The sequence below is a fragment of the Carya illinoinensis genome, chromosome 5 (assembly GCF_018687715.1).
Source record: "Carya illinoinensis cultivar Pawnee chromosome 5, C.illinoinensisPawnee_v1, whole genome shotgun sequence".
NCBI classification, from domain to species: Eukaryota; Viridiplantae; Streptophyta; class Magnoliopsida; order Fagales; family Juglandaceae; genus Carya; species Carya illinoinensis.
In genome coordinates, this window is record NC_056756.1 from 17,293,821 (window position 1) to 17,312,933 (window position 19,113).

Here is a 19,113-nt window from a genome sequence, read left to right on the forward strand (position 1 = left end):
TTCCCGTAGCCAAGAATGGTCGGCCAAGAATTAGTGGGACTTCTTCATCTTCTTCCATGTCCAACACCACAAAATCAGCAGGAAAAATAAATTTATCCACCTTTACCAATACGTCTTCTATGATTCCACGTGGATACTTGATGGATCGATCCGCTAGTTGCAAGGAAATTGTTGTGTGCTTCATCTCTCCAAGTCCTAATTTCCTGCATATAGAAAGTGGCATAAGATTAATGCTAGCACCAAGATCACATAAAACCCTATCAAAAAATGAATTCCCAATAGTGCAAGGCAAAGTGAAACTCTCCGGATCTTTTAATTTTTGAGACAATTTCTTTTGAAGAATGGCACTGCATTCTTCAAAAAGTTTCACTGTTTCAAACTCTTCCAATTTTCTCTTCTTGGAAATGATGTCCTTCAGAAATTTGACATAGTTTGGCATTTGTTCCAAGGCATCTGCAAAAGAAATATTTATGTGAATTTTCTTAAAAATATCCAAAAATTTAGAAAATTGCTTATCTAATTTTTTGCTTTTGAAAACGCTGAGGGTAAGGAAGTGGAGGAGCGAGAATAGGAGGATTGTCAGGAAATGAAATTGCTGGAGGCAAGTCGGTTTCATTGACAATCTCCTCTTCTTCTACTTGATCCTTGCTTTGGCCATTGTTCGCAGCGGTAGGGGTGGATTTGCTCTCCTTTAATGGTGACCTCTCAATTTCTTTTCCACTCCTAAGTGTGATGACCTTGCATTGTTCCTTTGGATTCACTTCAGTGTTGCTAGGAAAAGCTCCTCTTTGTTGGGCATTGATGGTCGTGGCTAGTTTCCCAATTTGCACTTCAAGATTCTTCATAGTGGCTCCCATGTTGCTACAATGAGTCTCAATGTTGTCCAACCGTGAATCAGTCTTTTTAAACCTTGCATTGGTCTACTGAACAGAGGAAACCATGGCATCCTCAAGTGACATCTTCTTCTCGCTTGGTTGGCTACCAAATCCTGGAGGATGTTGAGGTTGCAACACATTCTTTGTATTTCCATATGAAAAATTCTCATGATTTCTAAGCCCTGGATGATAGTAATTTGGCATAGGATTACCACGATAGTTGTAGTTCCGATTGTTGATGTATTGAACTTGTTCTTGACTCGCTTCATTACTTGGAACTGTCATACTTGTAGATGCAACATATTCTATACTTTGTGGTATCATTTGTGTTGTCAAGGCTGAAATCTGATGAGATAGAGTAGCTACTTGAGCTGAAAGGGCTGCTATCGGCTCCAACTCATGAATTCCAGCAACCTTCTTAGCCAAAGTCCTCTCAGTTGGCCATTGATAGTTGTTTGAGGCCATTTCTTCCAAAAGGCAGTAACACCCTCAGCTGTCTTTGACATCAAAGTGCCACCAGAAGCAGCATCAACTATAGTTCGAGTTTGCCCATTTAACCCATTATAGAACATCTAAACTTGCAACCAATCTGGCAATCCATGTTGTGGGCAACATCGAACCAAGTCTTTATACCTTTCCCACGCTTCATAGAGTGACTCAAAATCATTTTGCTTGAATTGACCAATCTCACTCCTGAGTTGGGCTGTTTTTGCATGAGGAAAGAATTTAGCAAGAAACCTCTCAGTCATGTCCTGCCAACTAATGATGCTTACCGGTTGTAAAGATTATAGCCAACCTCTAGCCTTGTCCCTCAAAGAAAAAGGAAACAATCTCAGTCTAATGGTGTCTTCAGTAACACCATTGATCTTCACAGTGCCGCAAATCTCCAAGAACATTGCCAAATGAATATTGGGATCATCCAGTGGCGATCTGCTGAATTGAGCCTGCTGCACCATGCTAATCAAAGCTGGTTTGAGCTCAAAGTTGTTGGCATTAATTGTCTAGCGCATTATGTTCGAGTAATTTCCACTCACAACTGGTCATACATAGTCCTTAAAGGTGCAAGGTAGTGCCTCACATTCTTCTTCAGCCATGGCTAGTATCTTATTTCTTTTTAGTGATCTAAGAGTTCTTTCAATCTCCGGATCAACAGGAACAATATCACGAGATCTAGCACGGCGCATCCAACGTCAAAAACACACCTGTAGAACAAATTAAAATAAAATTCTAAATTAAAACCAAGACTACTTTGTATCGATATTGACAAAAAGAATAAGAATAAACCAATTCCCGGCAACGGCGCCAAAAATTTGATCGGTGCAAAACTGCAAGTGCACAGTATCGTAGTTTTATAATAAAGTGATAAGAAGAGAATCGTCCTCAGGGATTGGTACCTTACTATTGCCAAATACCAAAATTATACTAATCTCGATTTTATCTAGAGGAATCACTAAGATTTTTGTAGTTGCCAATTAAACTAAGATCAACTCAAAGAGTAATACGCAAATGAAATAAAACTGACGTTTGAAGATCAAATTAATGGGAAAGAAAACTTCTAAGAAATCGATTTCACCTAATTCTTCACTATGCTTTTCTCATCCAGCTAATTTAATTTAATTCTTTTTGTTCATTAGCAAATCTCTAATCCATCCAACAGCCTCTTTCGATAGGCAATTGGAAATTATTCTTGTTCATCAATTCACACAAGAATATGCAAATTAATAAAGCAAGAAAGCAATAAGACCAATGATTTAATTACTACATAGGTTCATACAATTCTTTCGATCTCTATACTTACCTATGCTGAAATATTCAAGATCTACCCTATGATTCCCTCTTTCGATAGCAAATCACAAGATTAATTATCATCTAATCAATGGCTAGTTAATTAGAAGCAATAAACTCAGAATAAATCAGATAAACAAAGAGAGAATTGCCTTAAATTAGCATAGACAATCAAGCATAGTTCGGAAATAGATTACATCGTTTTCCTAGAATGAATAAAATTTAACTCATACTAGAAATGGAATTCAACATAAACGAATTCACCATAATTGTTCTGAGAAGATTGGAAGAAAATAAACACTGAAAAATACTCCTCGCAGCTGCAACTCGTCTTCAAAAACTCAAGGAAATGATTCAATGTTTTTCTCCCGTCTGTGCTAGTGTATGATTCCAACGTACGTGCAATAATTGGAATTCCCTCTCCAAAACAGATGAATTGAATCTTTCTAGCTGTGTTTTTCAGTCCCAAAAAGTGTTCTCCAGTCAAAAAGTACGGTCATAGAGTGAAAAATCCCTTTTATATGGTCTGACGGCGGAAGACCCTAGATCTGTCAAAATATGATATTCGCTCGAGCGGGGTGTCGAGCGCACGTCGAGTGTTCGACTCTGCCTGATTTTGCTTGAGCGGCCAATGTCTCCGCTCGAACGATCTTTGTTTTTCAGCAACCCGCTCGAGCTCCCTGTCGAGCGGCAGTAGAGCGTTTGAATCTGCCTGAATTCGCTCGAGCGGCCAAAAGCCTCCGCTCGAGCGAACTTGTAAAATCTGCAATACGAAATTTTTGCAAGTCATCAATAGGGTAGGAAAAAAACCCTAATGTCCTCTTAATTTTCGCATAAAAAAAAAAGACCTAAATTTTAGGACTTATGTTGGCAGCCATGTAAGCCCTTCAGGATTTTGAATTTGGAAATTCTTATTAGAGACAAAGTTATATCCCTTTAAAATAACTTTCTAATGCATCAATAATTACATCAATATGATATGTGAGTAAAAAGATACAGTCAAAAGACTAAAGTATGTCCAGACTGTCGCCTAGCGAATTTCGGACTTGAACTTCTTGTGGTTTCATTTTGTGATCTTTTTTGTTTTTATTTTCTTTTAAATTGCTCTCAAACCCCATGAATGTCCTCCTTTGAATTTGACTGGGCTTGACTTGCTCTTTTATAAATTCTGAAATTAAACATAAAAAAAAAAACTATTTAGGAGTATCCCAATGTAAATAGAAACTCAATTTAAGAATACAGATTAATTCCTATGATTTATATTCACATTTTAGCATTTTAGTCCAATAATAGGGTATTTAGAGTGCACTTTCACACACTCATCAGACCCTAATTTTTAGGGTTCCAATATGAAACCCAATTGAAACCCCTAAATCAATTTATTTAGAGGTTTCAATGGAAACCCCTGAATTTTCACCTTGAAATTTCAATTTAGGGGTTTATCCTAAAATTTCAATTTAGTGTTTCAATAGAAAATCAAGAGTTCTTTGATTCTTTTTTTAAGAAAGAGAATGGTTTTTAATCTTTGATGACCCAATTTTGTTCTTTCTTTTAAAACTCTTAAAACTAGAAAACATTTTTTTAATTGTTTGGTGTATTATTACGTTTTTTTATGTTTTGTATTGGCTTTGCACTCTGTCTCATTTTTTTATGTGTGGTGTATTATTATGATTTTTTTATGTCTTGTATTACTTGATTTTCTAATTTTTTATTGTGTTGGGGAATCAAGAATGTCTTCTAAAAAGGGATTTCAGGGGTAGTTCTCCTACCCAATGTTTTGAATACCGTACCAGATATCGTACTGGTCAAGACACTGGAACGAAATATTTCGATATCGATATCATTTCGGGATAGTCAATATATAAATAAATTATATATATAAATTATATTTCAAAATAATAGTCTATATATGAATAAATAATACATGAATACATATATATATATATATAAATTATAAATAGTTTGATCTGAATTGGAGGTCAAAAAATGAGATTACAGTTTGAAAAAATGAAAAAAAAAAAAAAGATAAGGCCGAAATACCGGCTGGTACGTAGGCTGGTACAGGCCGAAAGGGGGGAAGCACCGGCCCAAACAAGCTGCAGGCCCAGGCACACACGAGCATGGATGTAGAAGGGGAGTGAGCCCTGAGCCCATGGAGGAAACCACAGCAGGGAAAGAAGGGCCGCCGGTAGTGCGCCTACCACATGACGGATGAGGGAAATGCTGGAAGACTTACAGAACCAATGATGACAATCAGAGGCCTAACAGGAGTAGCACGAGGACGACCGCTTGGAACACGAGCGGAGTCTAAGCCCAAGAAGATAAGGGCCTCGAAGAGGGGCCCACAACGTAGAAGCCCAGTGAGGGCAGACGACCCAATTGGAGAGATTAGCACGATCATAGGGGGAAATGTCGGAGGAGGAACAACCTCATCAGTACGGAGGGCGCATGCCTGAAGAGTGCAATATGAGGAGGTGTTTATGATAGGAAGACTCTCCATTAAGGCCCAGAGGCAGTCTGGGAGTGCCACGATAACCTTCAACAAGGAGGACGAAGAAGGTGTCCTCCACCTGCATGATGACGCATTAGTAGTGACCATGTAGATCGCGAACTTCTCAACTCGGAGAGCTCTGATTGACAAAGGTAGCTTGGCGGTATCTTATTCTGTGAGGCATTCGTCATGATAGGGATCAACTCGAACTAACTACGCCCGACCCCCATGCTGCTTAAAGGTTTCACGGGTGACATTGTTCAACCAATGGGAGCCATCACCTTGTCCATCTTGGCTGGGAAGACCTGCAAGACCTCGGCAACCATAGCCGATTTCCTGGTGGTCAAGGCTCCCTCTTCATACAACACGATATTGGGACATCCGACCCTGAATAACTTGAGCGTGGTAACCTTCACCTACCACCTCAAAATGAAGTTTCCCATGGATTTGGGAGTGAGGGAGGTTTGCAATGAACAAGTATTTGCTCGGGAGTGTTACGCTAGGGAACTAAGGCACTAAGGCAAGGACGTCGGGATGATTGGGGAAGCACGAGAGGCAACTGGGCCACCTTCACCGCCATTCATGGCTGAGTGGGATGAGAAAGTCTGGGACAAGCAAGCTGTTCTGTAGGCCCTTGGAGCTGGTCTAACTTGACCAACAGATGCCCGAGTGGACGGTTCGAGTCAGGACCAAGCTGGCCCTCGAACTAAGGCAAGCTTTGAAACTGCTTCTCATCGAGCACTAGGACCTATTCACCTAGAGCCATGAAGAGAAACTTGGGATTGACAACTCCATCATCAAGCACCGTCTCAGCGTGGACCCAGCAACCTGGAAAGTCAAATAGAAGTGCTGAAACTTCAGTGCTGAGAAGTACGCATCCATAGCAGAGGAGGTGGACCATTTCCTAGCAGATGGGTTCATTTGAGAGACTCATTACCTCGAGTGGCTCTCCAATCTAGTCCTAATAAAGAAGGCCAGTGGGAAGTGGCGGATGTGTGTCGACTTTATCGACCTAAACAAAACTTGCCCCAAAGACAATTTCCCGTTTCCGCACATCGACTTGCTCATGGACTCGACAGCCGGGCACCCACTCCTTAGCTTCATGGATGCATAATTTGGAAACAATCAAATCTAGATGAGCCCCAACGACGAAGAGAAGACATCCTTCATCACAGACCGAGGACTCTACTACTATAAGGCTATGTTGTTCAACCTAAAGAATGCTAGCACCACTTACCAGCGGCTAGTCAACCAGATGTTCAAGCAACGACAAATCAGCCGAAACATGGAAGTATATGTCAATGACCTTCTAGTCAAGAGTAAGAAGCCCGACCAACACTTAAAAAACTTGCACAAAGCCTTCGCAATTCTCCGACAGTATCAAATGAAGCTCAACCCATTGAAGTGTGCCTTTGGGGTGGAGTCGGGCAAGTTCCTAGGCTTTATCGTCCCCAAAGCAATAGTGGGGATGCCCTCCCCTCACAACTTGCATGAGGTCCAGAGGCTCATTGGCCGGGTGGAAGCCTTAAATTGCTTCATTACTCGATTAAGCAACCGGTGCTGCCCGTTCTTCAAGGTCCTGATAAAGGCCCAGGAATGGGACACAGCTTATGATGAAGCATTTGTCAAACTAAAGAGATACCTGGCCCAGCCCCCACTCTTCAGTCAAACTAAGCCAAGTGAGAACTTGACCGTTTACTTGGCTATGCTACTACACGTCGTATCTGCAATATTGGTTCGTACAACAGAGGAAGGACAACACCCTGTCTACTACATGAGCTGTGCGTTCTACAGGGCCAAGGCTAGGTACCCGTGAACCAAAATGTTGTTATTCGCCCTAGTGGTGGCCGCAAGAAGACTAAGACCGTACTTCTAAGCCCACCCTTTGAAAGTGCTCATCGACATTCCCCACAAGAAGATCTTACAAGAGCCAGACACATCTGGCGGCTCGCCAAGTGGGCAATCGAGCTTAGCAAATTTGGCATAGAATACCTGCCTCGCACAGCGATCAAAAGGTAGGTGTTGGCATACTTCGTAGTAGAATTCACCATCTTCCTGGAAGAGGTGTCGGTTGCACCTCAGGGAAGGCCCTGGTAGGTCTACATAGATGGCTTGTCCTGCCGGGCTAGCACGTGTAATGGTGCACATAGTGACTGAACATGGAGAGGAGTACAACTATGCAATGAATCTGGCCTTTAAAGCAACCAATAACGAGGCCGAGTATGAAGCGTTGCTAATTGGGATGTTAGTCACTCAGCTGTTGAGGGCAAATGAAGTGGAGGTGAAGGCCAACTCCCAAGTGGTCATCAACCAGGTGTTGGGACAGTTTGCCACGAAGGGAGAAAAGCTGAAGAAGTACCTCTAGCTAGTCTGTGAGGAGCACGACCTCTTCTGTTATTTCCATATTAGACAAGTCCTGAGAGGAGAAAATCATAAGGCAGACCGACTAGCAAAGGCCACATTAGGACAAGAGGAGCTCCCTCTCCCTGAGCAAACTGTGGTCAATGGTCAACGCCCCGTCTATCGAGGTTGAGGTATCTATCACTACCTCGACGTATTCCGAATGGCTACAGACATCACGAAATTCTTGTAGGAAGGCAAACTACCGAACGACTTGGAAGAAGTGCACAAATTCAACAATAGGGCCGCACAGTTCACCTTGTTGGAAGGGGTTTTGTGCAAAATGGGCTTCTCCAAACCACTCATTAGGTGCCTCTCTGTAGACAAGGCCCAGTACGTGCTAGTAGAGATTCGATTCATGAGGGAATCTATAGGAACCACTTTGGCTGAAGGCGGAAGGGTGTTGGTTGCAAGGGTAACCCAAGGCGAGTACTCCATGACCATTCGCGCAGTGGGGACTGGACTTGATTGGCCTGTTCCCAACAACTAGATGAGGGGCAAAATTCGTAGTCATGTTAGTCGACTATTTCACAAAGTGGGTCGAAGTAAAGGCCTTGGCAACTATCAGAAAGTTCCTGTGGAAGTTAGTAGTCTGTTGATTTGGCATTCCTCAAAGCTTCATATCGGACAACAGAAGGCAATTTGACTACATGCACTACTAAGAATTGTGCACGAAACTTGGGATCAAGGTCAAGTATTCGTCGCCAGGACACTCACAAGCCAAGGGTCAAGCCGAGGCAACCAACATAACTCTGCTATCCACCCTTAAGAAAAAGTCGAGAGCTCACAAAGGAGGATGGGCCAAAGAACTTCTAGGCATATTATGGGCATACCAAACGACCATCAAGACCCCTACCGGGGAGACGCCTTTCATTCTCACTTATGGGAGTGAGGCAGTAATTCCCGTGGAGGTAAGGATGCCCACATACCGGATCCAACACTTCGACCCTAACAACGAAAGGTGGGAAGAGGCAGCAGTACGAATGGCGAATAATAAAAGGAAATCAAAGTAATACTTCAACAAGTAGGTCAGGCCACGTTCCTTCAAAATAGGTGACCTGGTGTTGAAGCAGACCAGTGTGACTACCTAGGAAGAAGGAAAGTTGGGGCCACGATGGGAAGGCCTATATAAAGTGACTGTAAGCAACTGACCTAGCTCTCCTAAAAGACAGTTAGGGCCACGAACTCCTCCACCCATGGAATGCCAAGCACTTGGAGAAATACTTCGCTTAGGAACGAAGAGTGTCACCCATGAATGAAACACCAAATGAAAATGCATGGATGTTCACCTTAAAATCTCTATCATCAAATTTAGAAATCAACAAAGCTGAGTCTTTAAACTTGCAGTGGGGTTAAGGCTAGGCCAGAGCATCTCGAGTTCTGCCCTCATGGGCACTTGAACACAAGTCTTTAAACTTGCTGAGCCCTGGGACCAAGAAAATTTGAGTCCTTAGACTCGTCATGGGTCAAGGCCAAGTCCTTAGACTCACTGATCTCTGATTCAACAAAGTCGAGTCCCTAGACTAACTACGGGGTCAAGGCTGGGCCTAGACCATCTCGAGCTCTGCCTTCATGACCACTTGGACACAAGTCTCTAAACTTGTCAAGCCTCGTGACCAAGAAAGTTTGAGTCCCTAGACTCGCCACGGGTTAAGGCCAAGCCCCTAGACTTGCCGATCTCCCATTCAACAAAGTCGAGTCCCTAAACTAGCCAAAAGGTCAAGGTCAGGCCGGAGCATCTCAAACTTTGCCCTCATGGCCACTCGAACACAAGTCTCTATACTTGCTGAGCGTTGCGACCAAGAAAATTTGAGTCCCTAGACTCGCCAAGGGTTAAGGCCAAGTCTCTAAACTCGCCGATCCCCTGTTCAACAAAATTGAATCCCTAAACTAGTTGCGGGGTCAAGGCAGGGCCCCAAGCATCCTAAGCCCTACCCTTAGAGCCACACAAAAAAAAAAAAAAAAGGAATAAGAGAGTATATAATGAACAAGAGTCAAAGAGATACATGGCAAGTGAAAGGAGTTTTATACAAGTTGGCATTACAAGTCAAAAGAAAACTTTTTACAAGGAAACAAAAGGGCCCAATGATATGAACCCTTGGTATTAGAATCCCTTAAACCCACAATCAATTTGAAAACTCACCCAAGAAAGCCAAAATTAAGTCAATGGATGGAAGAATCTAGACCCATTGAGAAACTTGTTTCAAGAACCTAGATTATATGAAAATCTAGACCCGTTGAAAAACCTGTCTCAAAAACCTAGATTACAAAGAATGAACGCTACAAAGGTTGTGATTGAACGTTTGAACTTACCTTTGATAAGTTCAAACGTTCAATCAAGAACAAGAGGAGATACACTCAACTAATAATGAATAAAATTCATCAACTTCATAGACTTTCATATATTGTTTAAAATGAGACAACAAAAAGTACTTAAACTAAAGCCTCACAAAACCTAGGTAAAATAAAGCCCCATCTTCCAAAAATGCCCTTGAGTGAATAGTGTCGTGGCTACAATACCGCGCTATAGTAACTCGGCTACAGTAACTCTCTTGAAATCCTAGTTCAACAAAATAATTACTTTCCCAACATGCCCTTAAGTCATTCTCATAATAAACTCAATTATTCTAAACTAATAAAATAAGCATTTTTAATGAAACAAACAAGTCCAAAGCCCTTGAATCACATAAACATAATAATAGGCCATAATTTATGTTGCACTCTTCCATTGCTTGTATCACGTAAATGAGAATCGGATCTCTTTCTTTCGAGCCCATCTTGAATGTTGGTCTCTTGCTAGACTCTTTCTAAGTGGATAACACTAATTCTTGCATTGCTTTCTTGCTCTTCTTAGCTCTCAATCTTGTGATTGCCCCATCTTAAATTTGCAAGGGATTTCTAAGACTCGGTCTACCTTATGGCCCATCATTCCCTCTCTTCTCAAAAGGATTCGACCTCAAATCACCTCCACCTGCATCAAAGGGAAAAAGATCAGTAATTTTGAAAATAGCATAAACATGATACTTACCTGAAAGATCCACTCGATATGAATTGTCATTAATTTTTTCAAGAATTTGGAAGTTTATCCGAGCTACTCCCGTCATCAACAAACAAAAGTATCAAAGGTAAAGAAGTAAGTGGATTAAAATCATAAATAACTTCAAAAGGAGAATATGAAGTAGTAGTATGCATGGTCCTATTATATGCAAATTCTATAAATGGCAAACAATCCTCCCAAGCTTTTAAATTCTTATGAAGAACAGTGTGTACGAGCTGAGTTAAGATCCTAGTAACTACTTCAGTCTGGCCGTCAGTCTGTAGATAGCAAGTAGCAGAAAATAAAAGCTTAGTACCTAATTTTCCTACAAAATCTTCCAAAAGTAGCTAAGGAATTTAACATCCCTATCAGAAACAATACTTCTAGGCACACCATAAAGTTGCACTATCTCCCTGAAAAACAAGTCAGCTATGTTTGTGGCATCATCAGTTTTATGATATGGAATGAAATATGTCATTTTGCTAAATCTATCCATAATCACAAAAATAGAATCTCTAAGCATTTTTGTCCTAGGTATCCCCAAAACAAAGTCTATAGATATGTCTATCCATGGCTCACTAGGAACAAGTAAGGGTGTATACAACACATGTGGCAAAACCTTAGGTTTAGCCTTTCTACATGTAATGTGCTTGCCACAAATGCGATTAATGTCTCTTCTCATTAAAGAAATGTTCATGCAAGAATTCAATGAATGGCAAATGATAGTCCCACAAACGTTCATGAGACACATATAAAGTTTTTCTTACACCAAAATGACCACTCCAATTATATGTGACCTCAATGAATAGCAAACCATACTCCCAAAAGTGTTCATGCAATACGTCTAAAATCTTCTTTACACCAAAGTGTCTAAACAAATACAAATCTAGTCTATAGCACTTACCGAACAATGCTTTCTCATGTACTCCATACACACTAGCAAAGTCATAATTATTAGCATGCAATTTCTTATTATATTCAAATTTTAATAACTTTGCATCTAAAATGAAGACAAGGACATACTATATTGCTAAAGCATCAACTACAAAATTTTCCTTACTTTATGTGTATTTGATTACATGAGGAAAAGTCTCAATACATTCCTCTCACTTGGCATGCATCCTAGTCAACTTATCTTGTCCCTTCAAGTGCGTCAAGAACTCATGTTCTTCAAAGAAAGGTCAAGTAGGGATTGTCGCACCTGGTACAAAATCAATGTATTGCTCAATCTCTCTAATATGTGGTAATCCATTAAACACACTACTAGAAATCACGACCTTATATCCCTACAACAAAGAGATAATAACACTAGGCAAAGATTTGTTAAATTCGTTAGTATTAAAACTCGCCTTAGCATAAAAACTCACTTCTCTCTTTATTTTTCTCTCACTTTCCTTACTCTCGCTTTTCTTTTCACTCTCTTTTTTTCTTGAGGTTTCAGCCTTACTCTCATTTCTTTTTTCTCTCATATTTCTCTCTCTCATTTTCTGTCTCACTATTTCTTTCTTCCTCAATTTCACTCCCACTCTTTCTTTTTGCTCAACCTTACTTTTACTCTCTTTTATCAATCTCAGTTTCTTTTTTTCTTTTTTGATCAACCTCACTTTCGCTCTTTCTTTTTTTATCAATCTCACATTCTCTCTTTCTTTTTTGATTAACCTCACTTTCACTATTTCTTTTTTTATCAATCTTAATTTTACTTTTTCTTTTTTTATCAATCTCACTTTTTAGCTTTAGCTGGTCCTCATGGACCTGCGTTGGAGTTAAAGGAGCAAGTTTGATTGTTTTTTCATCATTTTCAAAACTGTACATGTTCTTGAACCTATCATAGATCACTCTCGTATTACACTTCCATGGTCTCCCCAACAAAATATGGCTAGCATGCATAGGCACTACATCACAAAGCATCTCATCCTTGTACTTCTCAATTGAAAAAGAAACTAATACTTACTTACCCTAACTTCCCCACAATTATTCAACCACTATAAACCTGTATGGTCTAGGGTGTTTCAAGGTAGGTAAATTCAATTTCTCAACCAAAGTAGTGCTAGCCACATTAGTACAACTCCCACGTCAATGATCATACTACATACCTTGTTGTTGATGTAGCATCTGGTATGGAAAATGTTCTCTCTGCTGATCTGTATTATCCATTTTAATTTGTGTATTGAAAGCGCGCTGGGAAACAAGAGACTCACCATACTTTTCATACTCATACACATTCTCAATACTAGGCTCACACCTCCTCCTATCTCTCCCACCTTGCAGATTTCTAATCACTGCACCTCGTTGATCCATCCTATCCACTCACTTCCCCTAACACCCAATTTAACCTTTCAAACTTTTGTTGCATGGATTGCAACATAAAAAATGAATTTTCTGCCACCTCCTTTGGTGTTAAGTCACTATTGTGAAGTATCATAATGTGTTGTATAAAAAGAATATTAGTGGTAAAAACCTCACACACTCCCTTACATGTTTACGCTCGAATAATAGCACTCCACTCGTATTTCACTCTTAATTAGTTTTTCTCAATAATGATCTCACACTCTCTTGCCTTTTACCTCAAGAGTTTTCTCACTCAAGTTCTATAAGAACTAATTGAACTCAATCAAGACAATACAACCTTATTTTATTCCAACTAGTAATTAGGTCCAAGAAACAAGAGCAAGAAATAAAGAAGGAATAAAATGACACGAGACTCAAGGAATTTATACGAGGGAAAGAGTAACTACAAAATAAGATACCAACTATAATGATATATTCATCCCATTTGATGATAAGGCTCAATCAAAAAAAAAAATTTTTGAATTTTTTTTTCTCACAAATTCAATCACAAACAGAAATATTCAATTTTGACAATCAAACAATTGAATTCAAACACATTAAAATTTGACAAGGAATAGAAGAGAATCAATGAAACGGGACTCCAAGCAATTGACAAACTTGGAGATGCAAGAAACCCTAGAATTTTGAAACCCTAGATTATGCAATTTTCAGCCCCTAATCAATATGGCAACCCAAGACCAAAGCACAAAGAATCCTAATGATAGAATAATTTGGCAACCCTAGGAACAAGGAAATTTCTACACTTTTTGTTTTTTGGTCTTTCTGTTTTCCTTTTTGTTTTTGCAACCCAAGAACAATGAAGTCCTAGAATTAAAGATGCAATAAATAAAAAATAGAATAAGAACTAATTGAAAACATTGCTCTGAATACCAAATTATATGAACCCGTGGAATTAGAATCCCTTGAAGCCACAATCAATTTGAAAACTCATCCAAGAAAACCAAAATCAAGTCAATGGATGGAAGAATCTAGACCCGTTGAGAAACTCGTTTCAAGAACCTAGATTATATGAAAATTTAGACCCGTTGAAAAATCTATCTCAAGAATCCAGATTACAAAAAAGGAACACCACAAAGGTTGTGATTTACCTTTGATAAGTTCAAACGTTTAATAAAAAATAAGAGAAGATAAACTCAACTCACAATGAATAAAATTTATCAATTTCATAAACTTTCATATATTGTTTAAAATGAGGCAAAAAAAGAGTATTTAAACTAAAACCTCACAAAACCCTATGTAAAATAAAGCCTTATCTTCCAAAAATGCCCCTGAGTCAATAATGCCACAGCTACAGTACCGCGCTATAATAACTCGGCTATAGTAATCCTCTTGAAACCCTAGTTCAACAAAATAATTATTTTTCCAACATGCCCTTAAATCATTCTCATAATAAACTCAATTATTCTAAACTAATAAAATAAGTCTTTTTAATGAAATAAACAAGTTCAAAGCCCTTCAATCATATAAACATAATAATAAGCCATAATTTATGTTGCACTCTTCCATTGCTTGTATTATGTGGATGATCATTGGATCTCCTTCTTTCGAGCCCATCTTGAATGTTGGGCTCTTGTTAGACTCTTCCTAAGTGGATAACACTAATCTTTGCATTGTTTTTTTGCTCTTCTTAGCTCTCAATTTTGTGATTGCCCCATTTGGAACTTGTAAGGGATCTCTAAGGCTCGGTCTACCTTGGGGCCCATCATCCAAGGTCCATACAAATCCGACTACTGGGGAGGAGGAGGATCACCCAAAGGGTACGAAGGAAACCTAGGCTTCCCAAGGTTCTCGACAAAGGCGTGCGCTTGGGGGTTCGGAAGGAGGGAAGACAGACTTAGAGTGTGCAAGTCTGTCTTGGGATGCTATCGCAAATATTTGCACAGCCATTCAAGACCTTCCTTATAGCCGTACATCCAGGCTGTGTCTCGGATAGCCCGAGTGTTCAAAATCTGGGACCTAATCTCCCCAAAATACTTGGCGACGGTTTGCCGACTGGATTTCATGACCGAGATCTCAAGGTACCGAGTAGTGATGGTGTTCAACTTCCTAGCCAGCTCGACCATAAGAGCGTCAGCTCAGTCCTTGGATCGTTGCACCTATGTCTTCCAGCGCTGAACCTCCCGGTTGAGCTTAAAGTGCCTGAACAACAACTTCAAGCATTGCCTAGCAATTGAGGCCAACTCCTGCTGAAGCTCCAGAAACCTTTTCCGGGCCTACTCCAACTCTGCCTCCCTCTTAGTCAAATCCCTCACAGCCTCGAGACGAGCATCCTAGAGGCATCTACACTTTGATTGCCACCGAGCAACTTACTCCTAGGCCCCGGCCAACTCCCGCTTCATCGCCTTCTTCTTAACCTTGCGCCTTTGGGCATCCTCTGCTAGGAGCTTGTTGCGCTTCCTCGTATCCTTGACCTCCTTGATAAACCCTTCGTTCTGAGCTTCAAGCTTATTGAGCTCCTAGCCACCCTGGTTAAGCCTGTGGTGATTGAGGCAAACTAGAGAGTCGAGCGCCCAGTTTGCCTCCTCAAGATTCACGTGCTCCTAAACAACCATGCTTGCCAGCTGCTCTACGGTCTGCATGTGAGAACCATTAGAGGCAAAAAAAGAAAGGCTCGAAGGGCAAATGTGAGAAACATACGTGAGCAAAAAGGGGCTGTAGTTTTGGAGCCTCCCACTTGATTACTTCAGCCCGAGACTTGTTGAAACCCGAGTCAGTGGCTTGACTTGCCCCAGCCCGGCATGAGAGGATGGGCTGACACCCCCCAACTACCACAAGGTCCTTGGCAAGTCTTCCTCTGACCCCTCAACCCTTTCCTGTTGTTTGGGGACCTGCTCCTCTTGCTCAGAGGCCCGCTCCCCTAGCCCAAGCCCTTCAGGCATTGAGGAACCTGAAGGGGGCGTCTCGACTGTCTGGATCCCCTCACTACCTGTGCAGTGTGTCTCTCCCCCAACCAAGTTCGAGCTACCCGAAAAGGAAGGTTGTTGAGATGACCCCTCTATAGAGGCAAAGTAGGAGTCCACCTCAAGCTCCTAGGAAGAGTGCGAAGAAGATGGCTGGGTTGGTTTGTCATCATTACTTAGCTCCACAATAGAGTGGGAGCTCTAGCTGGCTTCCTCACAACCCTCAGCCTTTGGGTCGGTAGAAGAGGAAGGGGGAGGCCTGGCTCCAACACTTGGGAAAGTGGTTAGAGCAACTTCTTCTTGGCCTCCAGGCCCGGTGGCAGTCGAGGGAGCATTGAAGGCGACCTCTTGCTTAAGCGTGTCCTCGAAAGACACAAACGGCTCCACCACCTTGGCCCCGTAGGGGGTGGGATGGGCAAAGGTGTTGAAGAAGGTAGCCTGCAGATCATCGGCATCATCTTCCACCTTGAGTGAGAACTCCGATTCGATGAAGGTCATGGGCAGGCCTTTCTAAAGAAGAAAAGGGCCTAAACGTCGTGTATGACCCACCCAGAAAAGACGTGCTCCCCCAAGTGGAAGGGACTGGGATCTCCAGGACTCCTTGACCCCTAGTCCTCGGGCCTGGTCCCGAAACCCCCCGGCCTTGCCCTGGGCCCCCCCAATGTGGCCCCTGCTTGGCCCGGGATTCCTTGTCCTCCCGTCGGGGCCCTCAATCCTCCCCTCTCGACCCCCTATGAGAAGGAGAGGGTCCATATCCTCCAACCCCGCCCTGGGGAGCGTCTCTTCCATTGTGGGATCTGCCAGCCTCAATGCGGGAAACCCCCCAGCTTTGTTCAGACGAACCTTTGGCCACTTCCCCTTACTACTGGAAGAACCGGAGGCACTTTTCTGGCCACAAGGTGAAGGGATTTCACCCAAGAAGTCCCGACCAACTATGTACGAGTGATCGAGTGAGGACAAGTAGCTTCGTATGTTGACATTGAAGAGGGCCAGGTTGGTCTTTGAGTTGGCGAGGTGGGCCAATGCCTAAGATATCACTATCCCCAGCTTGGCCTTCTCCTTTCAAATCAGCTTGATGTATAGGCTCTAGGAGGAAGGGAGAGACGCCAAGATTGCCCAAGTGGGGTACTCTTGATGAACCTCCTCTTCCTCGACATACTTCCACCCCATCCCTACAAGAAAAAGTACTTCTGAGCCCAATGCTCAAGTGCCATTGCTCAAGGGTGGATATCTTTCGACCAGGGACGTGTGCTTGGAAGCTACATATGCTCCCATTTGAATATTCACAAATCCATTTGAATATCATAGAGATGTTTTAAGCATCCAATGTATTCAAAAATCACAATGAACCAAGATAAATATATAGATAAGCAAAATATCCAATAATAAAACCATTCAATCGATCAAAATCACAATATAAATTCTATTGTTGATCCGAAACAATGTCTAAATCATTAGGTTTCACCTCTAACCTTATTACTAAAGTTTAGTCAATCATTTTTATCACAAAAGCTATGGAAATCAAATAAACATTGTCCATCAGAAAACTAAAATAAAACACAAAGTCTAACACTAGAAAACAACCTCCACCATAGAGTAAAATAGGAGAAAAGACAGAGCCAAAGAAGAACTCCCTCCCCGTCTTGTTGTGTATGGAGTGCAGCATGCCTGTCACTACGTTCAAGCTCGCGTCTCCATAATCAAGAACCTAGAAAGTGCTTCCGTGTAGTGTCTTTTCTTCCTGGTTCATCCGCATCTCCCAGTCCATAAAGTCCCAAAACTCTCCAATCTATCTCCAAATGAGCAATAATAAAATCAAACTCCTCCTATGTCTCTCTCTGTTTGTCCCCAACTGTCTAGAAGGCTGCTCCCACTTCTCTGTCACTCCCAAAAATCCCAGGATAAGAACTCCTCCTGTTCCAGCCCAATTGAAGCTGTCCTTCCCGCGTGAGTTTCCCTTTCCCCCAAAAGTCAGTAGCTCTCCACGAAAAAGTCAAAACTCCTCTCATATCCTCAGGACCAAAAGTGAAAAAGAAAATCCCTCTTCTTTCCTTGCGTTTTGTTCCTTTCTCGTCAGTTCCCAGAAGCTTTTTCTTTAGCTCCTGCTAAAGTGCCTTTTCCCAGCTCTCAACCGAAAAGAGCAAATTGATCTTTACCTTTTTATTTTCTCATAATCCACAAAGACCAAAAAGAAAGAAGCTTTACGCATGTGGTCCCATTAGTTTCTTAAGTGTTGCAAAGTGCCATTTAGAATGTCTTCTGTCAAAGAGCCATGTGGCTGCTGCTTCTATCTCTGTTTTTCTTTTCTTTTCTTTTCGGTTGCATTGAGTCTCTTTGATGTGTGATTTTTCTAATTGGTTTGGCCATTTCATTGCTGCGAAAATTGGGAGAAAACACGCGTAAGACACAGTAGTTAATTAAAAAAGAATCAAAATATCAAACATGTGTTGTGCATATAAAAAAATATTGCCCAATTAAATCACAAGTTATAAAATTAAGCCTAAATCATGCTATTGACCAATTTAAATCACAATTCAGATTTATGCCTATTAACCAATTTTCCATCTAAAACCAATAATAATATCATGAAATAATTAAAATATATTGGTTCTAAATATATGAAGTACGCAATAGCTTAATGAACACACGAAAAACAAAGCATCATCTGACATAGATGAAGCTAGCTAAACGATCCATCCATCCCAACCAGCGTGATTCAGGCGTGTAGGGAGCAAGAGCCAATACACAGCTTAGGATGTGGTGCCCCCCAACCAGTCTAATCAACCGTCAGGAAGACAGGGGGGCCGAGACGACATGCGCATTAATGACAGGAAAAGGTGGCCTCAAGGAACTCGACAGACGCAGGTCGACACAGACATAAGGGGGAAGGGCAATGAAGGACGCGTGGAGAACCTAAATCAGCCGGCGACGCGTAACAAAAGGAGGTGCAGGATCTAGCCCAGCCGTCAAAAATTGATGAGGCGCTGGAAGACCAAAGGTCTTCTAACACTAATGACGAGATAGACAATCGCGGGGTACCTGTCCATGGGAGATGAACTGAGATGTATTGAATTCCCATCACATTCCTGTGATAAGAATCCGTAGGGTACCATGAGGGAGGTTATTCTCGGGGACCAGCTCGGGCCGAATGGGTTCAGGCTATGAGGTACAAGGAGGCCCTGGGCCAAAGAGCAAGGGAGGAGTTGCACCCGAGGCATCAAGAAGCCCGGGTACCAAGTCCAGCCCAACCTAGGATGCCTGGCCATGAGACAGCTG

General features: G+C 41.6%; 1 non-coding gene across 1 annotated transcript; it reads left to right on the forward strand.

Annotated features, from left to right (window-relative positions):
- The first annotated feature begins 1,469 nt into the window (after positions 1–1,469).
- On the forward strand, positions 1,470–1,576 carry LOC122312074. Its single transcript, XR_006242988.1, has one exon. It is a non-coding gene; the product is annotated as a small nucleolar RNA R71 (small nucleolar RNA).
- Positions 1,577–19,113: the final 17,537 nt, after the last annotated feature.